Source organism: Pezoporus occidentalis, unplaced genomic scaffold, assembly GCF_034315485.1.
Source record: "Pezoporus occidentalis ecotype Australia unplaced genomic scaffold, CSIRO_AGI_Poc_V1 ctg58, whole genome shotgun sequence".
Lineage (NCBI taxonomy): Eukaryota > Metazoa > Chordata > Aves > Psittaciformes > Psittacidae > Pezoporus > Pezoporus occidentalis.
The window spans coordinates 3,641,621-3,665,006 of record NW_026915921.1 but is presented as its reverse complement, the minus strand read 5'-3'; the positions used below and the strand labels follow the sequence as shown (position 1 = coordinate 3,665,006).

Below are 23,386 nucleotides of genomic sequence, written 5' to 3'. Positions count from 1 at the left end.
CCATGCAAAAGGTATTTCTACGATACTTCAAAGAAATCCCTTTTTGTACTAAAGCCACTTCTAAAGCTGCAGCCATCAGAGGAAGCAGGATGAGACAAGAGACGCAGAAGGGAAGAGGACAGACCGCAACACCAGACTGAGATGTCTGCTCAGCCTCTCCAACATTTGTTCCTTTAACTGGAAATTTTCCTCCAAAAGGGTTAGGCTTTAATAATCACTGACTTGTGGTTAGTTGTGTGTACATTACTTTGAGCAGGCTGTTGTCTGCTCAGTCATATCTCTCAGAGGCTGCATCTCGTAAGAGTGAGTGGTGGGCTGACTCGTTATAATGATGTATTCTCATCAGAGAGTGAGAAGTGCCAGCTGCTAAAAACTGAAAGAAGGGGAGAGTAAGTGTGTCCCAGCCTGACAGCAGCTTCATCAGATGGTCACCTTTAATTTCTGCCTGTTTCAGAGGCAAATGGGAGGGGTGGAAAGGGAAGGTATTATTGTTGAGAAGAGCTGACAAAGCAACTAATTCTGCAACTGCTATCAAAGATGAGTATGTCAGTTTTACTAAGAATTGCACAATTCAATTTCAACACAATAAAAGAAGAAAAGAAAAAAGGACAGAATAATTCTAAATATGAAATTATATGGAAACGCTTTAGGTGAACATGAGACTGTGATGTGAGAAAACAGAACTAAGGATATGAAACTGAAGCAATGGTATTTAGCAGTTAAAGCTTTCTTTAAGATGTCAAAACCATATTGCATTACTGTATGACCATCAGACTCTATTCAAGATGGGGAAACAGAAGCTGTCAGGTCACTCTCTGAAGAGAGCAGCCAAGAAATCCAATCTTACCCTCATGAAAAATGATCTTTGCTATGTTCAAGTCAACTTTGCTAAGACATTATTAAGTATTAGCCTGAGGAAAGTCATTATTAAAAAAACAGCAGAAAATAGATCTTTTGGATAGGAGAAGGTTAGGAAAATATGGGAACAAATACAACCTAAAGAGTTCTTGCTCAGTCAAATAATATGGCTGAAAGAAACATTGAGGAAGTGATGTTCATCATTCTCATCCAAGGTGATATCAGTTATACATATTTCATTCTTCATGGAAGTCAGTTCAGCCTTTGGCTTCTGCTGGCAACTTCCAATCACTGTTAACATAAGAAACGAGTGTTTCTAACATGCACTATCAGTGTCCTTTGCTGTGTTTTAAGCCCATTTTTTCTGGTTCTGTCCAGAGAAGACAAGGGGAACACATTCTCTATCTCTTTGTAACAGCCTTAACATATTTGAAGACTACTATCATGCCTCCCTTCAGTGTTCTGCCTGCTAAGCAACTCAAATCCCATCACCGACCTCTCACAGGTTGCATCTTCCAGGCTTCTGATTATTCCTGCTGCTTACTTCTGAAATCTCTTCATCAGTACAGTTTATCCCTCACGTGCAGCTCCCCACATGACACACTGCTCCAGCTGAGGCCTTCCTAAGGTTATCTGTGCCCAAGGGACTACTTCCCATCTCTTCCAAACAACACTCCCAATAAAATGTTTACTTGTTTTTCTGGCAAAAGTATGACATCAGTCCCCCAGACTTGGCCAAGACGCGGCTGTCACATCTGCACATCTTGTAGAGCGTACAGTTGTTATATTCTTGTTACAGGTAAGCCAACAAAATGAAAGGTACCACTTACTTGTAACTTAAATTGTTTCTATTACATAAACACAGGGAGGGAAGGAGCAGGGATAACATATTATGGTGGTACTGGCCTTCGGGCTCTGGATAGGTAACACAAAAAGAAGTCTTCAGGGTTTCATCACCAAATTTGTCACATCAAAGATGAAAACCAAGTGGGAAAAACTCACCCTAATTGCTTAGAATAATAAATCTTATTGTCATCTTGGCATGAGACAAGATGTCAAAAGTGCTGCAAACATCCCAACTGGCAGCTGTCTGAGGAAACTACTTTGCTCCAGGTCGAGACCCCTTCCCACATGCCAAGATTTTGAAGAAGACCTCCTCCATGTTACAAAAATCAGTTTTATGAGAAGCAAAATGATGGAAATAGGAAGAATTGCAAATGAATGATACAAATAAAGTGCTTAGGAGTCCAGAAGAGCTTTCAGCCTGGACTTGCTACTTTTCTGTTTAAGCAATGTTTCAATAACAGTGTCAGCACATATGGGGGAAAGAACATGACATAATCTATCACCTCCTGATATTACTGCACACCATTTTAATTAGAAAAACAGCCTGTGTCTGTCTGAAGCATTAATAGTGACAATATGTACATAGCCCAACTGCCCTTATCCTTTCATGGTATTAAAGGTTATGATGAAGAAACACTGCTTTCTTCATATGTAGTAGTTTGTAAAGATATGTAGTAAAGATATGTAGTAAAGAAGTGAACACATAACAAAGCCTAATTCTGGATTGGAGATAATAAGTTTTAGGCTCTTTTCTGTCTATCCTGAATTGTTACAAAGGTTCCAGCAGGAGAAAAAAGAGGCAGAATATTTACAGAACTAGGCACTATACAGGCCCTTCAAAATAAGCTCATCTCAAAAGGATGACACAAATCTCCAAGGTTTTGGAGGCACACTGGCACAATTGCCAAGGCTATAACTCTCCCTCTGTCTCACACATGGAAGGGACACCTGTCTTACTTCAGCTGATGAGCACTGTGGCTGAAAGAGTCATACTAATGCAGAAGATCCCTATTTCTGGTTAGTATTATTTAAACATCACAGCAGGTTGGGAGCTAAATCACAAGTAGTTTAGCCATGCATGGGTAGTATTAACTTCAGCTGGTCATGAAGGGTGCACTAGAGATCTTAATATAGCAGGGTTTGAAAGGCTTATCAGCAAACAAGTCTGTGAAGAGCCTCAAGTAACACCTTTTCCTAAGACTCTCCTCTTCCTAATTTATCATATGACATGATTTTCACAGGAAATAAGTGTTTCTCATTAATGGTTAAGATCTAATCATGCTAAGTGCTGTTTAAGTAGGAAGAAATCAAGTTCATAAGGAAGCTGTCTGATGCTTGTCAAGGAGTAGCAGTTATTTAGACATCAACTGTGACGTATCATCCAAATAATATACCTAGGAAAGTCAGAAAAAGGTGATTTTGACATTGCTAAGAGTTTAAATTCTAAAGGTATTCACCTACTTCTCTTTAGATTGTCAGCAGTTAACACACTGTGTGAGAGGATGACATGTACAAGTGAATATAAAAAATCCCTTCTGTTGATGCTCTTTCAACTTCCCCCACCTCCCTTCCAAGATGTTCACAGGGTGCTTTAATGTCTCTGATCCCTCATTTCATGCCTTTCTTTAGGCCAACACCAGCATTTCGGGGCCATGGGGTGAGCCAGAGAGGGCACAGAGCCAGCTCACTGTGTGCCTGCAAGAGCTTCTGCTGGTGCCTAGGCAGGGCATGTGCAAGGAAGGATGAGCTCAATCATGTCTTTTAGTAGCAGTATACATTTACATTTAAAGTCATTGTGAAACAGTCTCTGCTGTAGATACCACACAACGGTTAACACTGGAAGGGACCACTGTGCAAGGTCTATGCCTATGTATATGCGTATATGTATGTATGTTTACACGCACACAAATATACATGAACATAAATGACTTTCCTCATGCTGCTGTGGGTAGAAACATGACAGCTATTGGGAGGCAAGTGGTGGGAGAAAGCATCTCAGTCTCCTGGGTCAGGCACTTGGGGTATGGCAGGAAAGCTGCATCTCACCCCGAGCTCCTCAGAGAAGAGTCCCTATTCCAATGGGGTTTCATTTGTTTAAGTGGGACTGGGACTCAGTGGCTATGTGGAAGCAAAAATAAACATGCTTCTATTATGCAGTAACTCAGCTTCTTGGAGCACGCACGACTTAAACATAGAAATTTTGGGCTGCATAGACCATACTGTAGGAAAACACCTGGAGGTAAAAAATGGTATTTATTAAACACATATGCAAAATACTTCTGTGGATTATATGTGAAATATACTCAGACACTCTGAACTGCTGAAATTACCAGAGGCAATGTCACCAATAGCCTAAACGTTATAATTATTTTCAAATGAAAGCAATAGCTGCAAATAGCTCACATTGAGCTTTCTCCTCCCTGGGGCAGTGCATTCCTAGCAGGGGTGTTTTCCTGCATCTCTGTGGAAAGCATTAGCTGCTCTGATAACAATGCTGCTCTGTGCTTTTAAAGACTACAAAGCACCATGCAAAGAGCAGTAAAGTTCATTCTGGATATTTCTACGCACATTAAACAGTTCAGTAGCATTTTGTGGTTTACACTAGGGACATTGTTTGTTTTCCCTTCTGAAATTTGCCTTAAGGTCAATAAATACAAAAACAGTAAAGGGTTGTTTTGTTGTTTGGACGTTTTTACAGGAATAATGAACCAGTGGGCTACCACACCTACCCTTTACTTTTAATCCTTTTTACCTTGTGCTTTTTCCCTGATAATTAAACAGAAGAGAATGATACTGGATAAGCAAATGTTGTAAAGGAGGAATGTACACAGTTATGCACATCTTAACATTTCAAAGCAACCTACTTCATTTCTTGGTGCACTTTAACTCTCAGGACATTGTTCTCCAGGTGAAACTGAGTATAATACAGTTCCCACTACACACTTTTTTCCCAGAAGTATGGTTCAACCATATTATTCAACACTTACAGAAGCAATAATAATGGAAAATGCCTACATAATCTGACACTGTAAGATTAATTTAATGAAACTATTTGTGCTGACATGTAACAACCAAGAGAAGTCAGCAATTTTTGAAGTACCTCCTGGCAAGGTTTTGGAATCCACAAGCAGCATGGCAAATGAATGTCATATGGAAAGGTGGAAAGCTTTGGTGCTTCCTGCATATGATAAAATGGAAACGTAGCTGAAGTGATAGGAAGAAATCCCTCCTGAAGGCTTTCAGAATTCCCCTGCCATGGGTTACATATGATATTATATTTCTAGTTGCTTATCTACGGATGTCTGTTACGCAGTATAAATGCATGCAGACTACACACAAATGCATTCGTATACAAGACCAGCTGTTCCTAACAGTTTAAGTAATATCTTTCCTATGACACAGTTATTCCAATTCATAAATTTGGGGGTTATGAATCAGGGGTGGGGCAGTGCAGTGTAAAGGTAGACATAGATTTGAGTGCCATTTCACAGCATAGCTTCTCTCAGCCATCCTCCACTGACCCAAGAAAAGCACCTAGAGTATATATATATTTTATATATATACACATACACATGTATGTATATACATATTCTATGGGACACTGATAGTGGAATAGCAACAGAAAGGGGCGGATTGATGGGAACCAGCTAGTCATCTATTAAGAAGCTGGAGCCAATTCTCCCCAAATATATTTATAGTCAGCAAGTGAGGCTGCTTGAAGAAAAAAAGTTTAGCTGTTTCCACCCTTTTGAAACTGAGAGCCTGTGCTCTCTTGATGTAGGCTGCTTTTATCCCAGAAATACATTTGCAATACACTTTACTAGATTACTAGTTCAGACCTCACTGCTTCCCACGGAGACAACTAGTTGCAAGTAAGTTTTAAGACAAGGAATCCTATCCAAATAGTAATTGTTAATATTCTTATGAAGCAAACAGGTAGTAGCACTTATATACTATATGGCTGCAGGTATAACCCAGAGTCTTCCAAAGCAAAGCCAATAGTGAAAGGGAGGCACCTCCAGAAGACTGTTCCTTGCACTTAAATTCTTAATCCTTGCCCAGTCCTATAAATTTTGTTGCATATAAGGTCTTTATAAGAGATATCAGTAGTTCTGTAGATAGTAAGATAAGGAGGGTTGTGTAAATATCTACAATAGATCTCTTCCTACCAACGTGTAGCAACTTGTGGTGTTTTGCTAGGGATCTGGATACAGTTTTTGGGAAAGCACAGAGATACCTACCAAGGCTTGATGCCTTCATTTAGCTCCATCTTGCCTTTCTGGTTAATATGGAATGTTAACATAAACTCCAGCTGCTGAACATATCATAAGCCCTTGTAAAGAACATGTAAATGCATGCTTGCCTAAACTAAACAGCAACCATGTGGTGGTCTACACTTGAGTGTATGTGATGTGTTTATGAACAGCACTTTCTAATAAATCCTTTACCTCTCCAGCTCTTAATAATATTTAACTTATCTCTTTCTTTCAAGAAAAAATATTTAGGTAAAACAATACAGCAATAATCATCATGTTTCAAACAATAATGAATCTCTGTGGGAGGTCACCTACAGTAGGTAATACAAGTGAGATGCAGCCAGATAGCAATTATTCAGCCTGAAGCAGTGGTGAAGAACTACATTCTTTATAAAAACAGCTTCAACTGGTTTTAAGTCTTTGAACTATTTTTAAGACTTAAACAGCAACAGAAGTCAGTCAAAAGCTGATACCAGTAAATAAATGTCAACAGGAAAAAAAAATACAGAACATGGGTTATGTACACTGTGCCTTAGGGGTGAAGTTAGCCCCAGGATGAAGGAGCATCACAAGCTGCTTTGCACCTTGTATGGCTGCAGTTTTATTTGACCTTCTCGTATGATAATACACAGGTTTAAGTCTCTGAATTCTCCCAACGGTTTCAATGGGAACACATGCATGTGTAAAGAACTTTGCTTGATTGGGTCACATGGGCAAACCCTTATTTTTATAGGTGTTCTTTTCCCGATGGAGTTGTTTGAGTGCTGTTGCATGTTTAGTTTCCAGCCATCTCAATGTAAATCTCCTCAGCAAATGATATGGAAATTATTGCTCTACTAAACTACCTGAGAATGATAAATATATATAATATATAATGCATTTAATGTGCAATATAATATGGTATACAATAAAAACCAAAACAAATCAAAGTTTGGTTAAATAACAGCCTTTTAGGAGATCAGCCTGCAATACAATACTTTATATATGGATTTCTGCTAAAGAAAGCCATATTTCTCAATCATGTGTACCTACATATCTTGTCCAAATCTCAAGTATATTTACAAAAAAATCAGGTTTTGGCAATAAATTCAAGCCACTGGTTTGGACTTCCCTTCAAAAATCCCAAATTCCTGACGTTACTCAGACGTACAATTCATGCTTAAATGGATTAGTAGATTATCGGCTATACCCAGACGCTTCCCGCTTCCCAGAAATGATGGCCTCTAATGCGCACCTTTTCCAAGGACACAAGCAACAACATTTTCCCAGATTCTAGCTGCAGTTTCCCATATGATAACTCCCAAACCTCTATACAATCACTTTCTTTTTCACTTCTCCTGTCTTCAGAACATGTTTTTCTGTGACCGACAGCACAATTTTCTTTTTAATTTTCAACAGTGGTAATAAAGAAAAACATTTATTGTTTTTAAATTTAAGAACCTCAGTCAAATCTCAGCAAATGCAAGATACCTTAATTAGTAAGGCACTGAGCACAGCAGTCTAAATAAAAATCTCACAGTTAAATGAACCAGTATTTGATATATGAATGATCTTATAGGAGACCAATATGGCAAATTACTCATAAAGCAGAGAACTAAAATTATACAGCGATGCCCAGAAATACACCACTAAGTATTTCATATCATAAAACTAAAATTCCAAGATGGTCTCAGCCATCAATCCTGCATTTCCAGTCTCTGTTTCAAGGATGTTTTCACTGAGTCCCATGAGCCTTCAAAGCATTGAAGTAGCCATGCAGACATCATGACAGATTTTTCTGTGAGCACTGAGTAAACCCAAATTAAGACTACAAATAATCCACCTATATATGCAAATCCAAAGAATGATCATCTTGTTTTAAGCCTCTTGAATAAATTCTTTTACTTCAGAAGACTTACTCATTTTATAGGGTTGAAAGTAGGGAAGCAGCCCATTTGAGCTTTAGAGGTGACATTCCTTTGCTTACAATGCTGTCATCTGTATCTCAGCTAGTTGCCCTAGGCTCAATGCACAGTCAATGAAGAAATTTAGGCTTCCTAAAATAGACATCTAGAACAGATCAGTTTAATTACGTTCTAGAGAAGCAGATTTCTATCCCCTGATTGTAAAGAAAGTCTACTGGGAAGGAGTTCAGATGTAAACCTACTCTCCTGTGTGTGGCTTGAGTCTGGCAGGATGTATGCCACTCTAAGTGCCTATCAGCTTTCACATGCCTTTAATTTGAAAATCTGATCCCATGTTTACTAAAACAAAAATGAAAAGGACCCTTCTCATTACAGTAAAGCTATTTAAATGTAGTTAGAAAGTTGTTTGAATAGTCACGTTACATTCACATATATATTTAATAGTAATATTATTACTTACCATTTTAATGTCATCCTTTATGTGTGCTTAACCAGTTTTACTGAAAATAGAAGAAATATCTAGACCTACATCTTCTGAAGTGCATATTAAGTGGCACCATTGGGAGCCACAGTGGAGCTTACATAGACTCCTGGGTTTCTGACTCAGCATGCACGAGGCTGCTGCTACAAGAACCAGGGACAGACAGGACTTGTGAACATATGACACTTAGCTTCATATTCCCATTTTTCAATACAGATGGTCCAAGTGAGTGCTTTCTTAGTGCCTTGCAAGTACCAATAGTTGAGTCCTAATTTAGAAGTGAATAGATTAAAACAAACAGTTTCTCCTCAATTCAAAAGCACATTTCCAAATGCTAATCTTCAAGATTAGTAAATGTAACATTACTTCATGAAAATGCATTCTCATTTCAATCTAAGCTTGGCTTCCTTCTGTCACAACCTCACCAAGGATCTTTTTCTCCCAGTCTCAAAAACATGGTGTGAAAAACATAACATACAAAAAAAAAACATTTGATGCTCAAAGGAAAGATTTCATCCCACTGTTTCAAGAGAAGGGAGGAGGGAAAGTAAGCACTTCTAGCTCATAGCTGTCAGCCATGTATCAAGAACAGCCAATGCGACAAGCCACCACAAACATAATGAAAATCATTTTAACAAACAGTATGCCTATTCCCTCAAGTCCCATGGATAAAAAGGGCAGGGTTTTGCCCTGCACTCAGTACCTTTGCTTTTCCTAACCTATCAACACCAGTTCAGTCATGTCAATTTAGCTCCAGCCCTTGAATTACACTGAATAATGCAGTTATATATGACCCATCACTACTCTTCTATATCCCATTAATGCTCTTCTACACCTGATGTAGATAAGGATCTATGCATTTATTTTACAAACCATGTTACTATTTGAAATCTTTGTCTTCTTCAATCAACGTCTAAGTTGGTTGCCCTCTGCTTCGCTTTGCCTTTGGTTGCACGTGTCAAGTTGCATTTCATCTTTGAAGGACAGTGATTGAAAGGAAGCTGAAATGAAATCCCCTACATAATTTCTAACCACAGTCTTTTGATGCAATGAATGAATGCCAAGTCCAAAAAACCTTCAGTCTGGAGCAGGCTTTTGCTTAAGAACAAGCACAAATATAAATAATAATGAATATCATTATTTGGGGGAGGATATTTAAAAGTGAAGTGATTTCACTGTGGAGACAAAATAGCTTAATGTTTCCTAAATCCAACAGAAATATTGTCATCTTCGGATGATGCAGGTAGATTAAGCTCATCCTACACTGTAAAGTGCCCTGTATGAGGAGATGTTAATGGATGATCATTTGCAAAAGCAGTTATCAATCACAATTGTAGAATCATAGAATAGTTAGGGTTGGAAAGGACCTTAAGATCATCTAGTTCCAATCCCCCTGCCATGGGCAGGGACACCTCACACTAAACCATATCACCCAAGGCTCTGTCCAACCTGGCCTTGAACATCGCCAGGGATGAAGCATTCACAGCTTCCTTGGGTAACTCATTCCAGTGCCTCACCACCCTCACAGTAAAGAACTTTCTCCTTATATCCAATCTAAACTTCCCCTGTTTAATCCTTACATAGTTTCATGCAAGCAAGCTCTTGCACTTCTGTCCATTTGAAAACCATTCCAGGTTCAAAAGGCATGGCTAAATAGGCAAAGTAGTCATGTATTTGGGATATTTTAGTGTAGAAAATCCACTCTGGTTCAGGGAAGATAAATAAAAAATGTAATGTTGTGATAGTGTGTGGAAAGGACCAGAGTCACATTTTAAACAAACACAGTTCCAGTCAGATTTCTACCAGAAAACTTGTGAATCTACCCCAAGATACTGAACAAATTGGGTGGGTACAATGCCCTGGGTTATTTCAGTGCCTGTACATAAGTTATTCATTCCACATTATAAAAAAAAAAAGTAATCACTCAGACACTGGTGACTTCAAAAGCTGTTGGAAGTTTTTATTATTGTTGGGTAAATCCTCAGAGGATTTTTTTTTTGCCCCAAATTTATTCAAATATTAAAATTTCTGGCATGCTTACATTTAAAGTGACTTTGAAAAGCAGGCAAACATACCCTTCTCTAAACAACACTATTCTGTTGTTGTTGTGTCTTGGGGCAAGTTCTTTGAAGCACAGACACTAGAATTGAAATCAATACTCCACTTTAAATTTTCCCTTCAGAAGTTAACATTTTTAATCTAGAAACTGACCTAACAAATATCTTAAGAAAAATCCTATAATACCTATACAGCAAAAGACTAGTGACACATTATTTACTATTTGCCTACGCAACGCACAATTCTTTCCTTGAAAGACTCCACAAATAGGTGCACATAGGAGGAATGTAGAAAAAAGCCTCTGGGAAGATAAAAAAGCTAGAGCAATACAAAACTACCCAAATCATTCCCTTTGCTAGTCTCAATATATATTTTACAGTTGTTTAGCTAGCTTAATAAAGCTATTTCTTAGCCTTCACACTTTGAAGAGATAAGATGCGGCCTTCTGATCCTTAAATTAAAGAACATGCAACTTTATGCTGACGAAGCTTTTAATCATCCAGGACACACAGTCTACCACTGTCAAATTTGAATTCAGTAACATAATTCCATGGTACGATCAGATAAAAAAGGAAAATAATAGTACCCTCAGAAGCCCATGTTCGAGTAATCTTCACCACTAGTCACAAGCCAGCAGACACGCTGAATGCAAAACAAGATAATGGCAGCAGACAATGAAAATTCTCATTCAAAGGGCTCTCTGCTGGCATTCTGTGATTTCCCAGCAGTCCTATTATTAGGGTCCCAAGTCCCTTTCTCTTATTAGTCAATGACAAAAAAATCACTTGCTGCAGGCAGAGGAAGAGTCACTGTAGGCATGGATGCTATTTCTTAAGCACAGGAAGAAAGAAGCATAACTTTAATTATAAAGCCAAATTAAAAATTGATAATATTATTAAATGCTTTATAAGGTCTAGTACAGTAAAAATATTAATTCCACAGGAAAATGTACTTTATAGTGCAATCAGCAAACACTGAATGTTTATTTTTCCAGGTGGCTTTTATCATTCTGTTCTTAACAGTTTGAAATGGCATTTACCCCCCTTGTGCTTTGGACAACTTCCATGGGTGAACATGGAGAGTCTGTCTCCTCCTTACAAAAATCTCACTGGGAAGAAATTCTCATTTTAATAAAGAAATTATGACAAAAGGAATTTAACATTTCCTAGGTAGGGTTACCTTGGAAAAAGTTCAATAATCACAATTATGGAGAATTAGGCCACTAATAACAATTTCTTCAACCCAAGGAAAAATCTTGTCATGTCCGTTGTCTGCTTTCAGGCAGTTACACACTGACAGACATTTATCACAAGGTACAGGTGCTCAATATTATTTTGTGCTTTTCTGAACAGTGCAAAAATGCTCTTTATTATTGACTGTAGCAAAATCACCCTGTGAAGTGCTATGGTACACACACAACCATGCTTCATTCCACCACTCCCAGAGCTGATAAGAGCCTTCTAGAATTATACACATACTTTTAACTGCTTCATTGCATGGGGTGCAGCTGAACTGAATAGGGGAAGGATTATTTTGGCATACAACTGTAATGGAGTGAAGTGATAAGTGATCTAGGCTGGCCATCATGGCCTATAGCTGACTCTAATGAATGCAATCACAGAAAGGCGCACATATGTACGGAAAGTCCCAGCACATCTCACATCAGCAGGATAATTTGCACGGCTGCTCTCCACTGGCTGATCAGGAGATAAGTGCAGCCTGTAATTTTAATAGTAAATAGTATAGCATTACGTGACACTGCTCATGTAAGGAGTCCAGAGCTGTAAAAAAGGAGAGTGAGATGTTTGCTCTATAGATTGCTTGACAGAAGGGGCAGGTGAGCTAGCCCCTGTAATCTGCAGTTCAAAAGTGGTGTGACAAATGTCCTTCTGGATATAACACCTACCTTTATTCCAAAACTTCAGCTTCCAGGTAAAGTAGATAAATGCTTGGTTACCCCAGAGTTCCTAAAGTCACTTGGGTTGCACGAGTTAAGATGAAAGCATATAAACCAGGGGAGACTACAGCAAAAAAGGGAAAAGATGCTATAGGATTGTTGCACACTTCTCTCTCTCTCCTATGCACTTTATTAAAGCAAAGATTATGGCTTTATACTGAAATCCTGGGACTCCTGAGGCACTACCAGGGCTGATGAGAGATGACCAGTTTACCAAAATTCTTACAACTTCATTATTTTACAAGCATTCATGCAGACTAAGTCAGTTCTTTCCTTCCCTCCACACCCTGAGGATCTGCCATTTCCAGTTCCTACTCCCTGTCCCATCCCATGAAGTCACAGAATCATAGAATCATAGAACAGCTAGGGTTGGAAAGGACCTTAAGATCATCAAGTTCCAACCCCCCTGCCATGGGCAGGGACACCTCTCACTAAGCCATATCACCCAAGGCTTCCTCCAACCTGGCCTTGAACACTGTCAGGAATGGAGCATTCACAACCTCCCTGGCCAACCCATTCCAGTGCCTCACCACCCTAACAGGAAAGAATTTCCTCCTTATATCCAACCTAAACTTCGCCTGTTTAAGTTTTAACCTGTTACCCCTTGTCCTATCACTACAGTCCCTAACAAAGAGTTCATCCCCAGCATCCCTATAGGCTCCCTTCAGATACTGGAAGGCTGCTCTGAGGTCTCCACGCAGCCTTCTCTTCTCCAGGCTGAACAGCCCCAACTTTCTCAGCCTGTCTTCACACGGGAGGTGCTTCAGTCCCCTGATCATCCTCATGGCCTCCTCTGGACTTGTCCCAACAGTTCCATGTCCTTTTTATGTTGAGGACACCAGAACTGCACACAATACTCCAGGTGAGGTCTCATGAGAGCAGAGTAGAGGGGCAGGATCACCTCCTTCGACCTGCTGGTCACACTCCTTTTGATGCAGCCCAGGATACAGGTGGCTTTCTGGGCTGTGAGCACACACTGAAGCCGGCTCATGTTCATTTTCTCATTGACCAGCACCCCCAAGTCCTTCTCCACAGGGCTGCTCTGAATCTCTTCTCTGCCCAACTTGTAGCAGTGCCTGGGATTGCTCCGACCCAGCTGTAGGACCTTGCATTTGCCATGGTTAAACTTCATGAGGTTGGCACCAGCCCACCTCACAAGTGTGTCAAGGTCCCTCTGGATGGCATTCCTTCCCTCCAGGGTATCAACCGAACCACACAGCTTGGTGTCATCGGCAAACTTGCTGAGGGCGCACTCAATCCCACTGTCCATGTCACCAACAAAGATGTTGAATAAAGTCATTAATTCTTTATGAGTTATTGGCATGTAAAGAGCTGCTCTAGGGTGTTCCAAGTGCTCTGTAAGTCACGGATAACAACCTGCTGTAAGGTCACACACTTCTTTGGTTATATATATCACTCAAGCTATAACATGAGCAAGACCACATTCTTGATATGTTGTCTCTGGGCAGCTTTGGTCCTGGCTCAGCTGGGTGACTGAACCATCCAGGTGATGCCTCCTGGCAAGAACAGCTCTGCAGGCACACTTAGGAAAGCTGCATACCTTCATTTCATGTATCTTTACTTTCACATAATTACATTTACATCTTGCTCTGGGGTTATCCAGATCCTAACTCACAGAGAAAAGCACCCAGAGCTCAGTAGGAAGCAGTCCTTCCCTACAGTCATGTACGGGGAAAGGGGTGGACTATTTCCTAAATACTGCTTCACTCTCTGAAGGGAAAGAAGAACTTCACTACTGTAAATGCAAAGAGTGAGACTACTTCAAGCACACTCACACCAAGCTAAGGTTTGATCCCTATTTGGCAGAGTATTCTTTATTTGGTTGTTTTTCTTTAAAGCTGGCAGAATGACAACCCCAGAACAGCTGGGTTTTTGTAAGGACTGGTATGTCAGGAAACCTAGCCCAAATGACCCCAAGTTTCAAAGATGGATTTCACCCTTTGCTCTCATAAAGTACAATAAACTTCAGGGCAATCTGAGTTTGCACTTAGATCTTGGAGCCTGCAGATGTGCTGACCATAAACCAGAAAGGAATCCCCAAGTGCAAGTACAGCAGAGCTAGTCCCATACTGCTTAAAAAGATATTACTGTGGTAGGAAAAAGAGGTTGAAGGAGTTGAAACGGGTTGAAGAAGTCTAAAAATCCCCTAACATCATACCTCTTCAAGACAGCTTTTACTTTCCTTGTAATTTAACCAATTTTTCAGCTGTTTCCTTGGGGAAGTCAGTAAAATGAGCTTTTAACACGCACCTGTACTTGCCCTTGGGTTGGAGAGAGCTACTGTTTACAGGGAAGCCTTCAGTATAGCTTATTTTTAAGACTCCAAGTACTTTTAAAAGTTACATAGTAACTACTTGTAGTAACTATAAGCAAAAGGACAGAAAAAAGGGAGATCTGGAGAAGATAAGGTCGAAGAGGTGACAGCTCTCAGTAAGGTTTTCCACATATGCAAAATCCAGACGGCATTTTGTAAACAATAACAAAGGAGAAGATCCAAAAGGAAGTGAAGGGAATTGCAGTGCTGAGAGGCTGTGAGGCTCAGTCACTGCAGACAGACAGACAGGAACAGCAGTCGCCGAGAGACTAACTGGGACTTGAAACAGGCTAAAATTAATTGTTGTGCCTTTTTGGCTCAGTGGATATAGTTTGATCCAGACCAGCTCTGGGATCGGGCTTGGAATATGGTTGTCACAGGGGGAAGGTGTCTGGGTAGCTTCAGGTCACAGCAGCAGAGGTCAGTGAGAGGGCTCCTTCTGGGGGCCGAATGGCTGATTTGGGGTCAGCACACTTATACACCTCCCAGGCTGACTCCTGTCCGCCGGGGCTCCCGTTCAGCAAACCAGCATAAACACCCCTAGCGGTAATCTCACCAGCATCAAATAAGATGATTCATTTATTCAAAGCCGAGTGTTTGCATAAACACTTCTCTGAGCTCCAGGGAAAGAAGTGCAGGAGACCAAGAAGCTGCAAAAAGTGAACCAAGGACAGCAGAAAGTCCCAGAGAAGATGAGAAGCTCACAAGCCACAGGAACAGACAAACTTTCCCAGAGAGGGAACAGCTCTTCCTTTCCCCAGAGGACACTTGTTTTGTTTATCTGAAGCTCTTGGTGCGTGCTTTCAGCTCTCTGCATGTTCAGGGGCTTGTTTTCTTTAATTTCTGAAGTGAGAGACTTTCAGGTTTTTATTTTGCTTAGGGTTTTTAAGGTCTCCAACCGTTTGAGGTTTTTTCCTTTTAAATGAGACCTTACTTCTTAAATGTCCCTTTTTTCAGCCCGAGACACTAACCTTGGAAATAGGACTGGTTTTGTAACCAGGTGGGGTCCCACCCATCTGCATGCAGCATTATTCATACTGGTCCTCATCCAGAATTTTCCCCAAGACTCTCCAGGGTGGATTTCATTCCCGTTAAGCTCAAAACAAAATGCCGTGGCCTGACCTAGCCTCTGTCTCCTTTCAGCTCTTCCTGAAGGACTCACCATGCACCCATCATCCCCTGTCCGAGGAGACTCACAGCTTTTCCTGGTTCTAACGGCAAACACATGGTGCAGATAAAGGGATCAAGCAAGAAGAACTCTCTGTTTTCACAGAAGCTTCTCAGCCTGAATATTTTTTTTCCCCACTCCAACAAGCAAATCTTTTCCAAAGGGTGTTTTTTTTGATACTGTGTGTTAAAATCAAAGTTGAAAATCAGTTTGGTCCTAACATTTTCAGGTCTTTATTTTCTTCCATCTGTATCTCCTACAGCCAGCAACACATCCATTAAGTATTTCACTCTATTCCCTAGCATGGAGTTGGCTTACAAGAATAAATCCCACTCTCCACAAGGCCAATTTCTTTTGGTTTGATCTATGCTAAGCCTCAGTGGCAGAACAGCATCAAAGAGTGGCTCCTCTGTAGCTCAGCTCCTGGCCACTGCTGCTCCGGTGACACTCAGCAGTCCTGCTTCTTATCTAACGACTTTGCCTTCTACATTATCTTGTTTTCAACTCCTGCCATTTTATCATTTCCTCATTGTGGCCCACCCCGATTGCAGGGCTGAAATGATGTCCTTTCCTTCAGTCTATGCCAGCAGCAGGCAGCCAGCTGGTTTGCTCCTTGCTCATGAAGCAGGTGCCCCCAAACACAGACACAAGACTGAGGTCCTGAGGCTGATTCCTGCTGGCAGCTTCCCCTCTCTTCCTCATTCTCCTGATGTGGTGGGACTGTTTATGCCTTTAGTCTCTCAAAACCCCTCTACCAAGCAGTTGTACAGCTGTGGTGCCTGGCTGGTGGAGCTTGTGGTCCAGAGTTGCAGCCTCTCCTGGCCCCATCATCCCCTGCTCAGGCAGAGATGCTGGGCTCAGACCCAGGGGCTGATGCCCAATCAACAGTGAGGACAGGCACCACTGGCACACAGCAGCTGACAACACCATAGAATACATCCAAGGATGTGTGTCAAACCTTTCCCCTCAGCTGCCAACATCCTCAGGGGCAGCCCCGGTATCTGAAGACGTATGACATGAAGCATTGTTTTGGGCAGGTTCCTTTTCCCTCAGGTTTGATGGTCTCTAGGGCAGGGGCTGAGAGCTGCAGCCACTACCCTGCCTAATGCCAGTTAGCAGCTGGAGCCATAAAATCTCTCAAACTGACAGAGCACACACAGAGGAAAGCCACAAAAGTCAGTCTTCCCATAGCCAGTTAGCCAATTCACATGACTTTTTTTTCCTGAGAGTAGATAATCATTTTGCTAAATGTATTTCACATTTTATGAGCATTCTCCTTGCACCTGCTATCACACATTTCTTACAGCATTTCAAGCTTCCTTGCCCAAATCTGGTACCAAAGCAGCTTCCACCAAGAACTGGCTGATTAAAATTCACTAGAATTATAGATCATAGCCTGCAGTTGGCCATCAACATTACCAGTTTGAAGCTTAGGGCCTTAACATTTTACTTGATAGTATAACAGTAAATACACACTTATTAGCAATTAGCCATTTTTCTCAGAAAACCTGTGTGACAAAGGCAGCTGTAATATATATGACCTATACCTATACACACTTTCTATATATCTATCTGTATCTACATATATATCTGTATATATCATATATACAAAAATGTATGCCCATGTTAGAATTACACATTAGCAATTCTGCCTGTCCCACTGCTTCTTGCTCTCCCATCTACCTGTTAGCTAGGACTTTGCCTGCAAGGGTCCCAGCTTCCTGCAGGGAAGCCAGGCATGAAGGGACAACCTGTCACTGTACTGAGCCTTGGAAAGTTGTACTTACCACAGCTAAGAAAAGGAATAGCTATTAGAAAAGTTGCTAGAAAAAGAAAGCAAATGACTTGGAAAACAGCAGTGAACTTGGTGTAACAATGAAAAAGCCCATAAAAATGAAAGAACACAAAATGTTTTAAATTTCAGTAAAACTCCAAAACCAGAAGGTCAGTAGGGAAAACCAACCAAACACAAAACAAACAAAACACAAGGTGTTAATAATGTTTTGCGTGTTTAAAAATGGGATGCTGCAGTTGATTGGTTGACCTTGGACACTATAAACTTGACTCCAAACGAGCTCTAGAACAGGCTGCGAAGGCACATACCTTCCTACAAAAATAGCAAACTGAGAAAGCTATGTTATTTCACATGAGAAACAGAGAAGTCTGAAAACACTTTTTTATTCCCTAACACTTGTATGTGCAGAAAACACCTACACCAATCCAACTGCATCAACTCCTTCTTAGTAAAAATAATGCTGAGGAGTAGAAAGAAACTGGAGAGCATCAACTGCGAAAGGCTGAAGCTGCAACAGCTTGTGAATGATGTGCCAATGCCATTGAGACCAAGTGGAAATCTCTTCTACTGCTTTACAATTGGCGTATTTTATTAATCAGCCAAACAGCACACGGTAAAATTGAAATCTGCCTGCAAAGCTGGCACATATGGGAAAAGCTCACTCCTGGTTGTTTTATTTTAAACAAAACCTACAGTAGCTCCCATTGTTTGCTTGTTTTTTTCCCCAGACTAGACAGCATGTGGCTTATGAGCCACACTGATAGAGGCGATAAAGCTCCTGCCAGATCTGATTGATGACGGCTCTAGGAAATGCTGTGAAGGTCACACTGTAATTCTCTCCTTGCAGCTGCTCTGGGTAAGAAATGGTACAGCAAAATAGAATCTGGATCTGCTAATTGCTAATAACAGGGAAAATCCCTCCTTACCTTGCCTTCTCTTCCAGTTTTGAACAGGAATGCCATGCACATGTGCAACCGATGAGAGACCAGGTAAGTTTCAAATCGATAATTAAACATACTTGAATGGACAAAAAAAAGTCCACCCACAGCAGCTGGCCAAATATTGAGCCTTTATACATCTGAAGACATTGTACAGTAGTTTAGCATGAAAGAAACATATTAAATAACTTCTACTGTTTGCTTCTTCGGAGATAACATACCACTACATATTCTGTGTGAAGGACCCTATCTGATAATGTGAATACATGAATTTATACTCCAAAGTTTCTTCATTTTAAATGAACCAAATATGCATGCTGATTAAAAGTGACTACCAACTTAGGACAAATTCAGCAAGACAAAACATCAGTTAGTCAAGCAGGCCACCAAAATCTTGTTTTCCATAAAAAAGTTGAGATGCCATTAGGACAGTGATAAGAGACTTTGGGGAATTCACAAACATCATATAATGACAGTCCCCTAATGAATAATATATATTTACTGCGACTCATAGCAATTACCTCACATACACAGTGCTGTATTTCTTGGGGGTAAAATGCTGTTATCTTTGAGACATCAGCTACATTACAGACTAAATTTGAAACCACTTGTGTACTCTTTTCTGGTACTTATTATTAATGTATGGAAATACTTTTATTCAGCATTTTGTACTCATAAAGATTTTGGCACAATAAGGCCATTACCAACATCTGTCCTAGAGAAAGACAGCCTTTATATCACACAGCTCAAAAAATACATGACAGCAGTGAGATGCTGGCAGCAGAAATCCCCCAGACAGTTAAAAAATCCCACCACTATGTCACCATGAAAGGAATAATGCACTGCTTTTTCTTTTCCAAATGTTCATTTTCTTCAATTTAGGAAAGAGATTTAAAGAAGACTGTCCTATACAGTTTTGCTTATTTTACTGCCAAACATACACCATCAACTTTTAAGATACCACTACACATAAAGAAAAGATACAAAATTAAATCTATCCACAAAGGCCTCTTAAGGGATTCTTTCCTTGATTTCTTGATGTAAAATATACAACAGATATTGATTCATCCTTTCACAGCACGGTGTATTCTCCCAAGGCTGCTCTAAGAGAGGAGATCACCATCAACTCATTTGGACATTGCTGTGTGTTAAGGGTGCTCAGCAACCTCGAGCAGCCAAACCTCACTAAGCCCCATACATCATGACCAGCTTTTGTTAAGGTGGCAGAGGGGTGATGGATGGCAGACAATTCTGGTTTTCTGCCGTTCAGGATTTCAGGTTTTGCCATATTCTAGAAAATAGGGCTTATGTCCCAAAAAGTTTGTTACCTGCTAAGGGATATCTCCCTTTCCACAAACTCCAATTATGTTCCTGCAATACTATTCATCAGCGTTATTAGCATCAGCAAGCATCTCATGACCTAGAGAATCAAGAATTAACTTATAATCAGAGAGTAAGAACAATTAATCTAATTTTAATTAATAATACTAATTATTAATTTATCATTTAATCTATACATAGCATTTTACAGTGCTGCTGCATATGTAACACAAATGCAAAACCTTCACATAGAATCACAGAATAGTTAGGGTTGGAAAGAACCTTGAGATCATCAAGTTCCAACCCCCCTGCCATGGGCAGGGACACCTCACCCTAAACCATCTCACCCAAGGCTTCGTCCAACCTGGCCTTGAACACTGCCAGGGATGGAGCATTCACAACCTCCCTGGCCAACCCATTCCAGTGCCTCACCACCCTAACACTACATAGAGGGGTAGGTGTGGTCCAACAGTTGCTCATACCTGCTCATAGTTTTCCTACCTGTTCATAGTGTTGACAGACTATTCTTTGTACTGCTTTATACAGGCACTTCCCAAAAAGATATGTGGTGTGATATTAAAAACATAAGTTTGCTCTAAGGCCAGCTCAGGATGCTTCATAGTAGAAAAGCTCCTCATCATAAGCTTCAGTAGATAACCGTAATAGATGTAGAATAGGAGTACCTTCAAGACTGAGCTTTTTCAGTCCTGGTTCAGAGTTCACAGTAACTCTTAGTCCTTTGGTTGACTTCCATTTTTCTAGTGTTATTTTTGTTGATTTGACTATTAGAGTTCAACTGGAAGAACTTTTTGTATTAGCATATATTAACCTGGAATAATACCTACTGAGTAACAAACTCACCTGCCCAGCCCAAACAGACAATTCCTGTCCCAGATGAAACACGATCAACAAACTGATGAATCAGAGGAAAATCAGGGTCATACCAGTAGCTAGGTGTCATCCACATCTAAAACAAGTTGAATTGCATAACTGGAAGGGATGTATAAATTCTTTGAAAAGCTGACACAGCAGGGTTTGGTGTGACTAAAACCATAATAACATAGAGTGAACTAAACTGTACAGGGGTTTGGAAGCACAAGTCCTTGCATCCCACCCTCCCACTTCAACAAGAGATCTCTTGCTAATGAATATAAAGCGCTCCCATTCCTCCTCCTCCTCGCCCCCTCCTCACAAAACAAAGAGCGCAGCTTGGAACAATGCCATTCACCAGGCAGGATCCTGGATGTCATTCTCCCATTGACTGTCGCATCGGACAGGAAACTTCTGAAAATGGACAGAAATTAAATCAGTCAACTCCAGATTGCAGAAATCAGTCCTGAACAGCTGGCACTTCGTCGTGGGGCAATGTCTTATAGAAATCTACAGTGAGCAGCAGGGCAAGACAATTCCTGGTCTGACCTTACAGCAGGTTCTCTTTGTACCACTAAAAAGAACTGCACAATTAAGTCATATGTGTATCAAACACAGCCTGCTCCCACTGAGAGTTATTTTATTATTTTTATGTATCTGACAGCATCCTTTCAATTTTGAGAGCTTCAGGAGATAAAAATGAAAAACCTCACTAAGATTTTAAAACAGTGTGTGTAAGTGCCTTTGAATGTTACCCCTCCTTGTTGATACTGCTTCAAGAAACACTGCACTTTCAACCCCTCAGGTCCTCCAAATCCCTTCCTCTAAAAATCTTCATGAGACCCAGGAACAACACATAATACTTTGAATTTTGCTGATATATTTCCTGGGAAACACCAAACAGTGCCATATATCACCAAAGGCAGTGAGTATCGGCTCATTGTTCTGAGCACAGGCTTGTCACTGTCATCGCTGGGTGTCCAGACACACAAAGAAAACTGCAGATGCTTATTTTCAGAAACCATTTCAAATTGTTCTTAAGCCCATCTGGTGCCCTATAGCCCCAGAGAGACAGGACAGATCTCCCTCTGGCTCTAATGTAGGATTCGTATCTCTTCCACCCCGCTTTCAAAAGGATAATGGATTGTTCAAAAGAAAGTAATTGTCTAGCTCTTCCCACGGAAACCACCAGGAGGCATAAGGGATGATGGAAGGGTACCAAGTACCCATATAGGAGAGCACTGATGGATGGATCCATCTGGCTGCCAAGCTGTTCCCGTGTGCCTCTGCACTCACCCACCCTTCCTGGAGAAGGAGAGAAAAAGAACTTCAAAATACTGCTATTTTCATGAAAGAAAAAGGTGTCCCTGTAACACTTGGAGCAGACAGAGACAGAGCACCTGCAAGGGTGAGATGCTAGTTATGAAAAACACCACTGAGGGCCAAAGCAAGCCATTTTCCCATGGAACAAAACAAAGAACTGCGCAAAGAACAGCAGAATCAGTTGGCTTAGAAAGCCCCGGACTGCAGTACAATATTTAACTAGACCTTTCTGGCTTTGAGACATATTGTTTTATAGCCAGATCTCAGCTGAAAAGATCAGTCACTGCAAGGGTATGATAAATAAAACAGGCACAGACACACCAAGTGTTTGCATCAAACTGATCATATAGGATCCAGAGGACAGATTAGCCAAATACTTCTCTGCTCCTGACATCTGCCTTGTCTTGCCTTTCAGAAGCTGCACTCATTCATCTACACTGCCTTTCTGGGCAGGTGAACGCCTCGGTTTCCAAGAGATGCCTGCCTGAATCCATTCGCCTCCTCCAGCTCCAGAGCTTGCAGTTTATAAAGCAACGTCTGCTTTTGGCTGTTTATCAGGCTTTTTTGCCGCCTGTTATTTTCCTACCGGCTAAATCTTTGGCAAGTTTTCACTATCCCACACACACGAGACACAACGTGCACAGAACGAACAAAGTTAAAATCGAGCTTCCAAAAACCCCTCAGTGGAAGAAATCAAAATACGTCGCTGTGATCTTAACCACCGGCTACCAATCGCAGGCTGCTTTTTAGTTTTAACCTCTCTGTTAAACAGGAAATAAAAAGGAGGGGATCAGACCGGGAAGCCAATGGGATAAATCTGGAAGGATGGTTCTTTTCGCCTTTGCCCTTACTGAACACAGAGACTGTAACATGATGCAGTCTCTCGGCTACGATGAAACGGGTTCAAATGGCAAAGGCTGGAAAGAGACCATCTCTTCCCACCCTAAAAAGGCAGAGAATAATGAAACTCCCAGCTGTACAAAGCAGCAGCGCGGTTTCCAGGCTGGTGCCTTTCCCCGGGAAGGGATGCGAGTTTCGGGATGGCAAACAGAGGGTTTCAGCCCAGAGGATCTCAGTCGGATTTCTGTTCTATCAAGCCCGGGCACGGGCAGCACCGTGCAGCGCTGCCAGAGCCCGGGGGAAGCCGAAGGGAGCTGCCCTCGCCTGATGCTTCGGCTCCCGCGCAGCTTTTTCCATGTGCTGCTCCCGGCCAAGAAAACGAGCGAGGCTTTTTTGCTTTTTAGGCTTTTTCCAGTAAGCCCACACCTTTCCTAACG

At 41.0% G+C, this 23,386-nt stretch overlaps 1 protein-coding gene across 4 annotated transcripts in view; it reads right to left on the bottom strand.

Annotated features, from left to right (window-relative positions):
• Positions 1–23,386, bottom strand: part of AFAP1 (actin filament associated protein 1) — a 121,439-nt gene that overhangs the window by 97,769 nt on the left and 284 nt on the right. The window contains exon 1 of one of the 4 annotated variants that reach the window (XM_062638789.1): positions 18,585–18,602. The exons of the other annotated variants lie outside the window; for them this stretch is intronic. The gene's annotated coding sequence lies outside the window, so the exon portion shown is untranslated. Of the gene's footprint in view, positions 1–18,584; positions 18,603–23,386 lie in introns of those variants that run through there. 4 annotated transcript variants of the gene reach the window in all.